This window comes from Balaenoptera ricei, chromosome 11 (assembly GCF_028023285.1).
Source record: "Balaenoptera ricei isolate mBalRic1 chromosome 11, mBalRic1.hap2, whole genome shotgun sequence".
Taxonomy (NCBI): domain Eukaryota; kingdom Metazoa; phylum Chordata; class Mammalia; order Artiodactyla; family Balaenopteridae; genus Balaenoptera; species Balaenoptera ricei.
Genome location: NC_082649.1, coordinates 87463832 through 87478084, shown reverse-complemented (window position 1 = coordinate 87478084; position 14253 = coordinate 87463832). Strand labels below are relative to the sequence as shown.

The following is a 14253-nucleotide window of genomic DNA, read 5'->3' as shown; positions in this document are numbered from 1 at the left end:
CTCAGTGAAAGGAGAATTAATTAAATGACACACTTGTTTCGGGTTTCTTCCACCGCTGAAGTTTCTTTTTCTTTTCTTTGTTTTTCATTTTTATTGGAGTATAGTTGATTTACAGTGTTGTGTTAGTTTCAAGTGTACAGCAAAGTGAATCAGTTATACATATACATATATCCACTCTTTTTTAGATTCTTTTCCCATATAAGCCATTACAGAGTATTGAGTAGAGTTCCCTGTGCTATACAGAAGGTCCTTATTAGTTATCTGTTTTATATGTAGTAGTGTGTATATGTCAATCCCAATCCCTCAATTTATCCCCTCCCCCTTACCCCCTTGGTAACCGTAAGTTTGTTTTCTACATCTGTAACTCTATTTCTGTTTTGTAGATAGGTTCATTTGTACCTTTTTTTTTTTTTTACATTCCACATATAAGCGATATCATATGATATTTGTTTTTCTCTGTCTGACTTATTTCACTCAGTATGACAATCTCTAGGTCCACCCGTGTTGCTGCAAATGGCATTATTTTGTTCTTTTCTGTGGCTGAGTTGAGGTTTCTTCTCTTATCCTAAGTCTCCCCCTGTTTCAAAAAAAGAGAAATGTAGGCCCCTCGGTTCTATAGAAGCACTTCATCACTTTAAACAATGCAAATGTTTGCCTAAAAAAGAAAAAAAAAGTTTTTCAACACTGGCAAACATTTTATCAATTGTTAAACATTTCAATGTTAAAGTCAGGGCTGTTTGTCTGAAGCAATGGCTCTACCAAGAGTGGAGGTATGAACAGCTATTTCATTCTGGTTCTTTTCCCAGCTTCTTTTCCTGTAAATTTTCTCTGTCTGGAATGCTGATGGGAAATGTTATTTTGTTTTTGTTTGCAGCAGTTCTGTTGTTTTGATTTTGTCTGAGTGGTATGGAAAACAGTACGTCACTTAGAGTGGGTGTTTTGTCTACCGGCCATTTGGCCATTGCACATATATTTCTCATACTTATTACATGATGACAAGGGAACCGAAAAGGCACAATTTTCCAGTTGAATTTTTTCTTTCCAGTTTAATAATATGAAAAAAGAAAACAAAGTTCATAGATTTAGCAGTTTGATGGTCCTCGAGATGCGATAGCTGACTTGAGGTGGTTTTGTTTTTTTTCCATCGTTCCTTGTGGTTCAGGGGCTATTTAGGTGAAGGGCAGATTAATGCATACATCAGTTTCTATAGTAAACTGCCTGTGGATAGTGTTTCACATTTTGCAGAGAGTTGTGAAATGCTGTAATTTAGGTAGGAAAATTCATAAAAGGATAATAAACTATTTTAACATCATTCCTATGATTAGCTTGGGATACTCTTGCCCTGGTTTTAGGCCACATGTAACATAACCTCTACCAATAAATGGATTTTAATTAAAATGAGTCAAAATGAAATTTGGATGAAAACCCAGTACACAGATCTCAAAGAATAACTTAAGGCTGTTTACTGGCTCCGTTTGGACATGCTTTATCTGAAATCATTCTCCACATTTGCCGTGTTAAGGAACATATTGCAAGAGTGTAGAAGTTAGCTCTACAAGTAAGTAATTTTTGGTGTAGTACAAAAATATAAAATGGAAACGATGATTAATTTTTCAATTTCTCTCTGCAGATATCTAATCATTGTACCCATGGACTGCCAAAGGCTCCCATTAAAGATTTAAAATGCAAGAGGAAGGTAGACTCCAAAAGATGGGATTTGGGATTAAATAATGTAAAATAACTGCAGGGCACTAGTGAAGTAGAAGCTATTGGCACAATGAAAGATTGTATCAGAGTTTTTTTGAGAGCCACTTAAAATATTGACACCAACTTACACACAATGTCATAGACATGATATTAATAAAATTATTTACAACACTGGTTACATTTTGAAGACATATTTTTGTCTTCAGGCATTAGTTTACACCAATTAATAATAATAACAATTGTAGTAATAACAGACTATCAGAAGGGCTCCATGGAAATTCACATGAATGCTTTCTGTGCTTTAAATATTGCCCTCTTTATTAAAGGATTTTGCTGGCAGTGTTACACTGAATATATGTTGCTTCTGCCTTGAGGATTTTAGTATTAGTTGGGGAAATGCAGTGTTTGGGGGGGGGTCACCCGTGTATGTACAGCATGATTTTCTTCAAATCAAGGGAACTTTTATAATCCTGGTAGAAGGGGACATCGCCGCCTCGGTATATAAAAGCTGTCAGTAAGGTCCAGCCGGGCTTCTCCAAGCTCCGCCGTACTGTCTTTATCACTTTGCTCAGTTCCACATAATAACATCTTCATCTGAGATTGCTGCGGCACAGGGGAACTGCATTTGTTGATCAAATTTGGCTGGATAACACTGTGATCTCGTATCCTGAAGTGCGGAGATGTGCCTGGAATATGTAAGTGCAGAGCTGGCCTCTTGATTGATTGATTCTGCCTGTCACAGAACAAGATAACCGGATCAGTAAATACTCCGTGCACTTCAACATCATCTCCACAATCAAAAGTGAGAGCATCATGGGGCTGGAAAACACTGGCGCATGATGGGAATGCACACAGTTCAGAATGATCCTCGGGAACCTAGACACACACACACACACACACACACACACACACACACAAAATTCTTTGTGTGTGGGTTCTCAGTACAGCCTACAGAAGAGTCTTTTCTGTCTGTTTAGAACGCTTCCTGGTTATAAAAGTCGAGTTTATTTTGCAGCTGTCATCTTGGAGGTGTTCACCATTTATCATAAAAAGTTGTTATTCGAGTTTTGTTTACAGAGGAGATTTAGAATGCAGATTAGGAAGACAGAGCTGGATAAGAGGTCAGTAGTGGTCTCAAGTACAAAAGGCGCTTGCGCCCAAGATCTGCTCCTATGAAAATAAACTTTGTGTTTAAACAGATGGGCCAAACACATGTAAACAAGTTGTTTAAACTTTTACTAAATTCCCAGGGAGTGCCTTTCAAAATTAGCACGGGTTGCCAAATTTGGTGTTTAATTACACAGGGTTCAAGAAAAGTTGAAAGAACGGAACTGTGCAAGTCTTTGGGAGATGGGGTGCTGACAGGTCACCAGGTGGCATATATTATTTGTGGTGCCTTGATAGTCCTCTCACTGGTATTTGTCACCGTCTCCCTTATGTTGCCTCTCATCTGCTTGTCTTTTGCTCCCATAAGACTCGAAGTGTCTTGAAGGCAAGGACTACCTTTTATTTCTGGGTCTCTGTGCTTGGGTTCCTGGAAGACTGCCCTCTGCACTCTCTAGAGCACATAGCAGGTGTGTACAGGAGGAATTAAGTGTTGGGCTCTCTTTCTAAATAGTTTGCAAATGAATACTTCTGAGATTTTATTGGTCTCCAGGATATGAGCAGTGTTATAACTTAAAGTCATCCTTTGGGGGAACTTAATTGTTCTCTTAAAGTCAAGCAGTCTAACCCATCTTCTTTCGTCTTGTTTTCGTGCTGCTGAGTGGGAGATTGCAATCAGTTGCTGAAACCTGGTGTTTCTGTCACCATTTACACACAGTTACTGGAAGATACTGTTGCGTCTCATTTTATATGCATAGAAGATGGTTATAAGAAAATGCTGAGGAGGTATTGTTGCCCCCCCCCCCCCTCACTGATGAATTTTGCAGAGACCTCCAAGTGGCTCATGGCATTCATGTGGCCTTCTGGTTGTCTTAGGTGCCTCTGGGGTGGGTGATGTCTAGACCGTTCTAGCCAAGTTGCTTTTTCTTTTTTCTTTTTCTGTTTTGTTTGGCTGGAATCAATATTCACCCTCTTCCTCTCTCATAGTTTGCCCGCATGGACCACATGGCAAATTAAAGGCAGGGTGGGGCTTAGGGGACCCATCGTTAAGTCAGGAAAGTTCTGTCTCTGAAGAAATTTTTCCCATGGAAGGTGCACACCAGTTACAACAAACAGTTCAATAGAGATTTTTATATAGCGAGACCAGGTCTCACACATAAGAAAAAATTATTACCACTTTTGAAATGTCTGGTTAGTCCTTTGCGACTTACTTATTTTTTATTTGAAATGATTAAAAAGGCCTCTTGGCAGAATTGGCGTCCTTTCTTACTTTTTTGAATATAAAGAAACTTAACTGAGTTACGTTCTTTAAACAAAAAAAATTGTGAGGCGCTAATGATTTTAGAGAAGTCCTTCTGGGAAACAGGTTTTGATTTTTTACAAACAAAACAAAAAGAAGAAGTAGCATTCCTTTTCAATTTGGTGAAAGCTATTCCTAGTAACGTTTTATAAAATCATTTTCTTTTCAGGGTGTGTTTTATTTCCTTTCCATCTCTTTCAGGAAAGAGAAAGTGTTTTTTATTGGATATTTTTGTTTCAGTCCTTGTTTCCATTATTTTTGCCAAAATTCATGGGAGTTCACTTTCCGTTTAAATGCCTGAAACATTCCTTGAAGAATCTGCATTTTGGGACAACTTAGAAAAAAAAGCTATGTAAATTGGTTTAAGGAAGAAAAATAGTTGTGACTCTAGTCAGCTTAACCACTCACTTTTTGCTTTACTTTATAGTTTTGGAGGCAAATAACTTCAAGTGTAATGGGCCGGGGGTGGGCAGGGGGCATGAGTTTGAAGTTCAAAGGAAGTTTGGTGTTTGTTGTACGATAAAGCGTATCTTAGTTTTCAAGTGAAGAGAGTGAGTAAGCTTTATTCCTTTAAAGAAAGAAATGGTCGGTAGATTTGTTAGGAGAAAATACAAAACAGATTCCTAAAAAAATGTACACTCTCTTGTGAAGGAGTTTTGGCTAAAAGATGTTGGTGAAAACCATTTCCCAGTTTACAAATAGACTGTCTATATAAATGTGTTAGTTTGGGGGCATTCGTGGGAATTCATATTAGGCAGTTTCTGTTCTGATGATATTCGCTGCTTTTTAGCAAAGTGTGGTCTTTTCTGCTTGAGAGTCAACTCTCCTTTGATTGCTTTAAATTCAGTATTTTGAGTATGTAGGCAGCATCCAAGTGTGTTTCTAATCCTTATATGGAACAAAACCCTTTCGAGATGGGCTACTCTTTACCTTTGAGCCAGGCCTATAGATTTATTTGGGGTGAGTCTGACGGGATGGGAGTTCGCCTTCGTCTGTGTGGAATTTTACAAACAGACTCACGTTTGACGGTCAGACATCAGGCCCTTGATCCTCCCCCAGTCGCCATGGTGAGGAAGAGAGAGCCCTTTCTCACTGCTATCTGTGGGCCGCCGCTAGAACATTTCTATTGTCTTGGGAGAGAATTTGAAGAACTGGTGAAAAATGGGCAAGTGTGTGGCTTCTATGAAAATTCTGCTGCTCCAAACCGTGGGACCTGTTTGTTTTGGCTGGCCTCTGTAGAACGCTCATATTTATGTAGAAAGCTCATATTTAGTATTTAACTTGGAATTTTACACATATGAATGATGAAGGAAACAGAACGCAGGATTTCACTGTTATTCGTGTTTTTCCCACTTCTTCTGAAATGTGAGGAAACCTAGAGGAGACACGTTTTAAGATGGTCACCCCATGCTTGGCCCCCAGAGTCTGTAACCAGTCAGATTCCTTGACAGTGCTGCGGAGGTTGGGATCTAAACAGCCACCACGTTTGCTATGCAAAAGAGTTAATAAAAACGTTCATTGCTAGAGGAAAGCTTATATACAGTAGTCTGTTTGTCCTGTGTTTCAACCACCTGAGTCACAGCCAAAAAAGCAATTGTCTACTACATATTTCAAACAGATGCTGAGGGGTAGAAAGGGTGACTAGAATTCACAGCAATAAAATCCCTCTCTCCAAGTTCCCTTGAAGGAAGTGAACTCATAAAATTTTTGCTGCCGACTTATTTGTCCAGGCCTTTGAAGTATTTAACATTAATTTAGCCTACAAATCATTGGCACCTCCATTTTTCATTGAAGTATCAGGGCCTGTTAAAGACAGACCCTGGGTGTGCCTGGAACAAAAAAAAGATTCTGGAAGGATATCTACTCATTTAACTGTTATTCAAGCACATTGTTTTCATTGAAGCCAAACTTATGTACATCCAAAGTTCTTTAACTCAGAAAGGTTTTTTTTGTTTTGAGTTTGTATTTGTTGGTGTGTTTGATCATAAAAAGCACCATGTAGATGGGCCATCAACTTGCTTTTCTTTCTGTTTCTTTCCGTTGCATTGATACATCTTCTAACAAGGAAAGACGGACTGATGGGGCTTGGAAGAATGATGGCCGTAGTAACTGGAATAATAAACGCTACCAGGAAAATTTTAGGAAATGTGAAAAATAATCAGGGAGGGATCTACCCCAAAGTGAAGTATCCTGTAACTAGAATATTAGTAAACAAAGTCTCATACCATATTCAACTAGGGATTCTGATTGATTAACCTGAGTAGATAAAGGGGCACTGTTACCTACAGGAAGCTTCGGGGGTTCTTTTCCATCTATTGGTAAGTAGCAATGGATGGCTTAGAAATTGCTTATTTCCTAAGCTTTCTAAAATAGCTTCAAAACTTTGAAATGGCTGTTTTTTTCAGTTTTTATTTTACAGTGGAGAATAGTTGATTAACAACGTTGTGTTAGTTGCAGGTATACAGCAAAGTGATTCAGTTATACATATACATGTACCTATTCTTTTTCAAATTCTTTTCCCATTCAGGTTGTTACATAACATTGAGCAGAGTTTCCTGTGCTATACAGTAGGTCCTTGTTGGTTATCCATTTTAAATATAGCCGTGTGTATATGAGAAATGACATTTTTTTTTTAAAGAGCTCAGAAGAGACCTCAGAGAAGAAAGGAATTAAGAAACGAATGGATCAGATAAAGCTTGCAGATGCCAGAACACGTGGCCCTTTAATTTCCATCTGACAGTTTGAGAACTTAGGGAAGGCTCTTCCGTCTCTAGTAGTTCCTGCATACACATGTCACCATCCGAACTCCCCACTGGATTTTCATCACATGTATCGTTCGCTGAAATTATCCTAGATGGATGTGCTTATACTTTGTCTTTTGCTTAAATTTCTGTGAATGTACATCCAACAAGATGGCGACTCTCTCACGTTCTTTCGCTACATCTCTGCACTTCGCATGTAATACGAGCTCAGTAAATCTAGACAGAATGGACAGTTATTCCAAAAATCTCAACGATCTTAACGTGAGACATCTTAATGGGAATGGCTCCTCCTTCAGTTAGAATAGAACTTCTGAAAAGATCATATTGATAATGCTTATTTTGAAAGAGATAATAAAGACAAAGGCTGTGGGAAGAAATGGTTAATCAGAATTCCAGGCTAGTGTTTAGTTGCATTTGTCCTAATATTCTGGCCAGATTTCAGTTAGCTGAGTATCTCTTATACACTATAATTTAGTATACAGTTTCAGCTTTTCCAAATAACGGCTTGCTGATGGTAAATGTTGTTTAACTTTCTAATTCAGGAGAGCTACCTGTTCAGCAGAATTTTTAAAATTTCATAAGTGATGACTAAAACCAGGTTTAAAAAGCACTTAAGGTATATTTGACTGACTATTTAGCGTCTCCTTGGATGGGCCTGTGGCTGTCAGTCTTTTTGAATCTAAACATAAACTGCAGGTAGGGATTTTTCTAAATTGGTCCAGAACTACAACTTGTCTTTACTTAACAAGCTTTTCCCATCTGGGTAAATCATGCATCATTTTTTTTTTCATTTCTCTGATCTGAAATGTTGACTCAGTTTCTCTCCAATGCCTTCAATTATAGGTGCTCGTAACTGTAGATTTTTAATAGCTATGAAGTAATTCTTACAGCCTCCCCATTCCCTCCTATGAAGTCAGATGCTATTTTTTAAGTCATACTAAAACTATCCTAACCACTAAGAGGTATCTCTAGCCACTGCCCTTGTTAGTTGCACTCACCAAAACTTGATTTTTCTCCCTAAAGCACGACTCTGATCGCTTTAATCTATTGCTTCCTAATTTCCTATGAAATTGAGTGTAAAATCCTTAGCTTGTTATGTAGGGAATGTGATAGATTAAAAACGGCCACGTGTGTTCTTTGCCGCTCTTGTCATCAAGAGTTGGAGTCTCAGTCCCTCTCACATTTACTTTGGGCATCCTTTTCACTTGCTTTGGCCAATAAAATGCAGCGGAAGTGACGTTGTGCCAGTTCCAGGCTTGGCAGCTTCCTCCTTAGTTCTCTTGGGACACACTTGCCATGTCGGGGTGCTCAGGCTAGACTGCTGGATGGTGAGAGACCACTTTTGGGGGAAGAGAACTGAGATACCCACATCTTGGAGGGCCAGATCAGCTCCCAGCTGAATGCAGTTGCACAAGTGACCCCCCGAGCTCCCCGCCGAAGAAGAACCACCCAGCTGAACCCAGCCAATCCCCAGAATTTTAGAAAAAAATGTTATCTTAAGCCTCCTGAGTTTTATAGTGGTTTGCTACAGAGCAATAAATAACTGAAACAGGTACCTTAAAAACTAGGCCTCAGTTTCCCCTTCCTTTCTTATTCTGTGTTTTCTTAGACCTTTCTCAAATGTCAGCCGAGCTTGACTCAGAAGCCCACATAAAAGAGTAATGTTTCCCTCTGCTTATGTTTCATCTTCTACCTGGACCATCTTTACACCCTGCTCTTTTCAACCTGTCACATTTCTGAAGCTTAGTCACCTCCCTCTCTTGTCTTCCTTCCCCAAGGCCCCCATGACTCAGTGACACGTGACCTCTCTTGGACCTCTGTAGTCCCAGCTGCATTGGCCTGGGGTTCAGGGGGAAGATGACTGTTAACTATTTGGACGAGTCACATTCTCTATGTGGGCCTTAGTTTCCGCATCTGTGAAATTGCTTGTCTGATTTCTCAAGCCTCTTTCATTCAGCCTCTTGCATCCTAGAACAGAGCTGCCCGATAGAATGTTCTGCAACGGTGAAAATGTTCATTTATCTGTGTTCTTCCGCGCAGTGGCCAGTATAGCTGTCGGGCACTTGAAATGTGCTTAGTGCAACTGAGGAACTGAATTTTTAATTCCAATTAATTGCAATTACTTTGAATTTAATTAGCCACATGTAGCTCGCGGCTACCATTTAGAACAGTACCTTTCTAGAACCCTATGGAATTGAAGTGAAAATATCTATTTTTCACGTAATGCCAACAAAGGTGCAGCACTTGGTTTTCACAAGAGCATCAGAACTTGCTCTTTGGGATTACTTTTCAGGACTGCAGATACAAATGGCCCAGTGGCTGGATGTTTCCCCAGTGTCTGACCTCCTCCTCCTTAGCTTAAATTTTACTTGGTTTGTAGAGTTGAGCCCACTCTTCCCTAGGAGTGTAAATCATCCCCTACTTTTGATCGCAACCCAAGCAGAGACCAACACCCTGAAGTGGAGTTGCAGTTTTCCACAAAACCCCAGTAGGCCCAACGTGGGAAAAAACCCCCACAGACACGGCGGTGTCAATTGAAAACCAGCCGGGTGGCAAGCACAGCACAGTGCAGTGGGAATTGGAGCCGCCTTCGGCCCTCTGGATGATTGGGGACACAGTAGAGATATTGTGAAATTACCTTTTTTATTGGTTCTTGAGCCTTCTGCCATAAAGGCATCTTCTGGAAGGAAGTGAAGAGAATCCCGGAATTCAGCTTGAATTTAGGACGTGCACTCGGCAGTTCTACCATCAATCTGTAATTTAGCAGAATGGGACCGGAGAGCATCTTCCGTTTGGGCTAATTTCCCATCTAAGCATCATTATGTTAATTAGGGCTTCTTTGCTCTTGCTTATGTTTACTGTCATTTATTGCATTATAAATAATGTCCCTGGTGAGCCCATCCAGTGGATCTTGCTAGATCTTGCTTTTTTTTCAACCCCCCAACGGCGTGGGCAATGGAATATTAGTAAAGCCTTATCACATTTGTGAACCAACAGTTGAAATATCATAAAAAAGGACTACTGAAGGTCCTTGGTCTCAACTCCACCTCCGTGGCCCTAATTAAGACCTTTTTATAATCAAGGCAAATGGGTTGTTTGGGTGAAAAGCTCTCTGTAGAATTTCTTTCCTGCAGCGTTCCCCAACGTAGTCAGGTCCGGTCAAGAACTCACTCCTGGGACTTCCCTGGTGGTCCAGTGGTTAAGACTCCACACCTCCACTGCAGGGGCACAGGTTCAATCCCTGGATAGGGAACTAAGATCCCGCATGCCGTGTGGCATGGCCAGAAAAAAAGAACTCACTCCTGTGTTTCACCAAATTCATTTGCTCTCTTCTGCCGCAGTTTAGGACAATTTCCTCTGTCCTCTCTGGTTAGAGAAGATAACTTGTAGGCAACTCCTTTATAATAACCCGTCATAGACTTGCAGGCAGTTACTTAAGTTGCCCCTTAGCCTTCTCTTTTTCAGGCTAAACCATCATAACCCTTTTAATCTTTCCCTGGAGCTTCCATTTTCCATCCTCTTAATCATTTTACTTGCCCTTCTCTGGATTTTCTCCAACCTTTTACGGTTTTCTGAAAACATGGCATCAGAAAGGAGATCCTTTATATCTTGTTCCCAGTTTCCCTTGATGCTTTTGATGCATCCAGTAGACTTTTAATGTTTATAAGTACACTTCAACTGTTTGTTTCTACATGCACGCTAAACTTTCCTGGCTTAACATATTTGGATTTGTGATAACAATTTTACTTTTTTTTTTTTTTTTTTTTTTGGAGTGTGGCCTATGGGCTGACAGAAAAATTCAGAGGCCCAATGACTTTCTTTTGCAATCCTGTGTTTATCTGTATTTTAGTTTGGGAGTCTTTTTTATATTTGATTCTCTTATTTATTTATTTTTAATTATCTTTTATTGAGATATAATTGGCATATGACATTAGTTTCAGTTGCACAACACGATTCCATATTTGTATATATTACAAAATGGTCATCACACGAAGTCTAGTATCATCCATCACCTCACATAGTTATAGATTTTTTTTTTTTCTAGTGATGAGTACTTTTAAGATCTTCTCTCTCAGCAACTTTCAAATATATAGTAGAGTATTATTAACTATAGTCGCTATGTTCTACATTACATCCCCAGGACTGACTTATTTTAAAACTGGAAGTTTATGTCTTTTGACCTCCTTCACCCATTTTGCCCACCGCAACTCCCATCTCTGGTAACCACCGATCTGTTCTCTGTATCTTTTAGTTCATTTTCCCCTTATACTATTTATATGGTATTATTTTGTAGAAAGACTATTTCTCCATTGCCTGTACTGTGTATGAGTAGCTGTGGTTCAGAGCGTGTGTGGGGCAGTGAAAGGGGCGTGTGCGTTGATTACTAAGCAGCCCAGGGTCACGGCTCAGTGTTTAAGCTGTTCACACACATGTTGGTGTGAATGGCTCAGAAGGAACAGTCCAGGGGACCCCCTGACTTCACCTGAACTTGTCTTCCCTGTGCATTCTGTAATATACCACTCACTTTTAAGTCTTCCTAGCAAGCTCAGGACCTGCAGTCACTGCTTTTATTCATTTCTCTACTAGCTGATCATCCGCTTCCTACTTTAGAACGGAAGCTTTGTGAGGACAGGGAATTTGTCTGTCTTCCTAACCCACCTTTGCATCACTAGCACGTAGCTAGCAGTCATCTCTTGACAGAAGGCAGGAATGAAGGGACAACTGGGTACTAGAAAATTTCAGTTCTTGTCTTCATAATGCCACTGGTTTGCTGTGTGACATTGCTTAATATTAATACCCTTAATATTGCTGGTATTTGTTTCCTCTCCTTTTGAATGAATAGCTTAAAGGATGTGTTCAAAACTTTCAGAAGTCTTTTCAACTTTACCCCTTAACTGCTATGTTCAGATTCAATGATTTGGCTTGATTTCTACCCTTTTGGGGTATAGGTGAGTGGGTAGTATGTCTATTTGTATTTAAGAGCCATCTATTTCAGGGGTAAACTTTTTCATGCTGCCTTATTTTTTCAATATTTTGGTATTATTTTGTTCCTGAGGCCAGAGGACTATTTTTTTTAAAGGTACTTGGAATTTGGAGGCATTCAGGATTTTTAAGTGCTTTCTGTGTTAGACTATTGCCTATCCCCATCTTCTCAGCAACCTTTTTGGCTTATGTTCCAACACTCGAAAACTAATTTGAAAATCTATACCTCTTTAGTTGATTTTCTAACATTCTTCTGAGTGCTCAGCAAACCAGAGTCAGATCCAGGCCTGAAGCCATTTGGTTTCATTAACCAAAGATGGCATCCTCTGATCTGTCCCTCTGCATTGGAAGTGTATGCTCGTCTACAATTCTGTGCTCTTCTCATCCCACCCCAAACCAGGCGGTCTTTCTTCTTTCTAGGCCTTGCAGCTGGCTTTTGCCTAGTCAGCTCACGGTCAAGGCCTCCACATGTCCCTGCCCTTCCAAACCTCTCCCTGGCCCAGTGTGGCAGCCAAGACCAGTCTTTGCCCAGATGTGCTGACGTGAGCAGCTCAGGAGGCCCGCCCTCCTTCCTGTCCTTCCCGACCTCCTTGCTGTACAGAGAAGCATATCAGCATCATACAGACTCTGCCTCCCTCTTGGCCCATTTCATAAATTCTAGATGTTAAACTAGCCTGGAGGCCCTAAAATCAAATTTCTTTGAATGGTATTAAATTACCAGTTATGCTTTGGCCTCTGCTCATGACATGAGAGTTTATCCTGCATTTTCCCCTCCACCAGGACAAGGCCAGATTACCAGCAGCTCCCTGGACATTCCGTGCCTTTGCACATGCTAGCCTCCTTCCCTGAAATCTCCTTGAATTCGCCCTCTTTCCTTGCTCTTTTTCCCCAGGCTCAGTTGGCTTCTTTTCCTCCTACTCAGTGCACCCCTTCCTGAAGCACCAACCCCACTGGATGGTGATAGATGATGGACTTGTCCACCCTAAGGCCTTTGAAGCTCCAGCTGTGTTTTTTGCTTTCTGTGCCCAGTGCTGGATGCTTAGGAGGTGCTGAGTGAATGAAGGAGGAAAGGGATGGAGAAAGGGAAGAAGGAAGGAGGGAAGAGGGAAAGGGGAAGGAAGGAGACCCATCCGTCACTTCCGCAGCCTTGGACAATAGGATCCCATTATCCATTCGGCCTTCTCTTGAAAGCTTCTCATCTTTTCTGGAGCTGCTTCCCTTTTTCCTTACTATGTTTTGCTCTCCAAGATCACTCAGTCGTTCAGCAATCCTCCCGGTCCCTCTCGTGGTGAAATGTTCATCTCTGGCCGTGTGCCTCCTGCAGAAGAGATTGCTGTCAGCCAGCGAATCAGTGAGCACCCCTGCTGAGCCTCACCTCACCAAAGGAACTCATGGCCAAGCTATTTTTATTTAGCAAATCAGGACTTGTTTTCATGGATTGTCCACAAGTACAGGAAAAAAAAAAAAAAATCACCCATTTGCTTCATAGTTACCTGCTTGGCGGGGCTATCTTATCTGTGTCACTTCTGTTTCACACATGCATTTCCCTGACATCAGGAAAGAATGTGTGCCTGGAGTTGGGCAGACTGTACCGCCCTGCATGCGGCCGGAAGCTTCTGCACTAGAGGTGAGAATATTGAGTCTTTGCAGCTAAGAACGTGAGTGTTAAATTGTAGTTGAGAAAATGAGGCGATGGCTTGAGTCCTCCCTAAAGCCCAGGTCTGCCAGGTGAAGACTTAGTGGCACCAGTGATTTCTTTCTGTATTGTTTAGCATGAGTGGTCATTGCAGGGAGCTCTGAGGGCTGTGCTGTTCAGTACGGCGGCCCCTGGTCCCACGTGGCCGTTGAGCATGTGAAGTGAGATGCACTGTACGTGGACAACACACCCCAGATTTGAAAGACTTAGTATTTTTTTAAAAATGTAAAATATATCTCATTGAGAAGTTTATGTGGATTTCATGTGGAAGTGATAGTATTTTAGAAATAAGGGTTAAATATATTTAACGTTACTAAATCCGCCCGTTTTATTTTACTTTTTCAGTGTGGCTACTAGAAAACTTAACATGACGTATGTGGCTCGCGTTCTGTTTGTCTTGGGCAGTTCTATACTAGACGTTTCAGCATAAGATTGCATTTCAAACTGAACCCAAGCACTGCTTTAGTTTATCTGGATTTTCCAGGTATGCTTCCTTCTCATGCTGAGGGTTACCTTTAGGAATACATGTCATGATAAAGGCATGGGCTTTGGACTCACATAGACCTGAGTTGCAATCCCAACTCTCTCTTTGTGGCCTGTATACCAGCCTCTGGAGCCCTCTGAATCTCAGGTGGGTCAGCTGTATACACGGAAGAATACCCATCTAAACTCACTGTGCTTCGGCGTGGGATAATGCAGTG

At 40.8% G+C, this 14253-nt stretch overlaps 1 protein-coding gene across 9 annotated transcripts in view; it reads left to right on the top strand.

Moving 5' to 3' along the window:
- FOXP1 (forkhead box P1) overlaps nucleotides 1–14253 on the top strand; it is a 586392-nt gene that overhangs the window by 382657 nt on the left and 189482 nt on the right. The window lies entirely within an intron of this gene.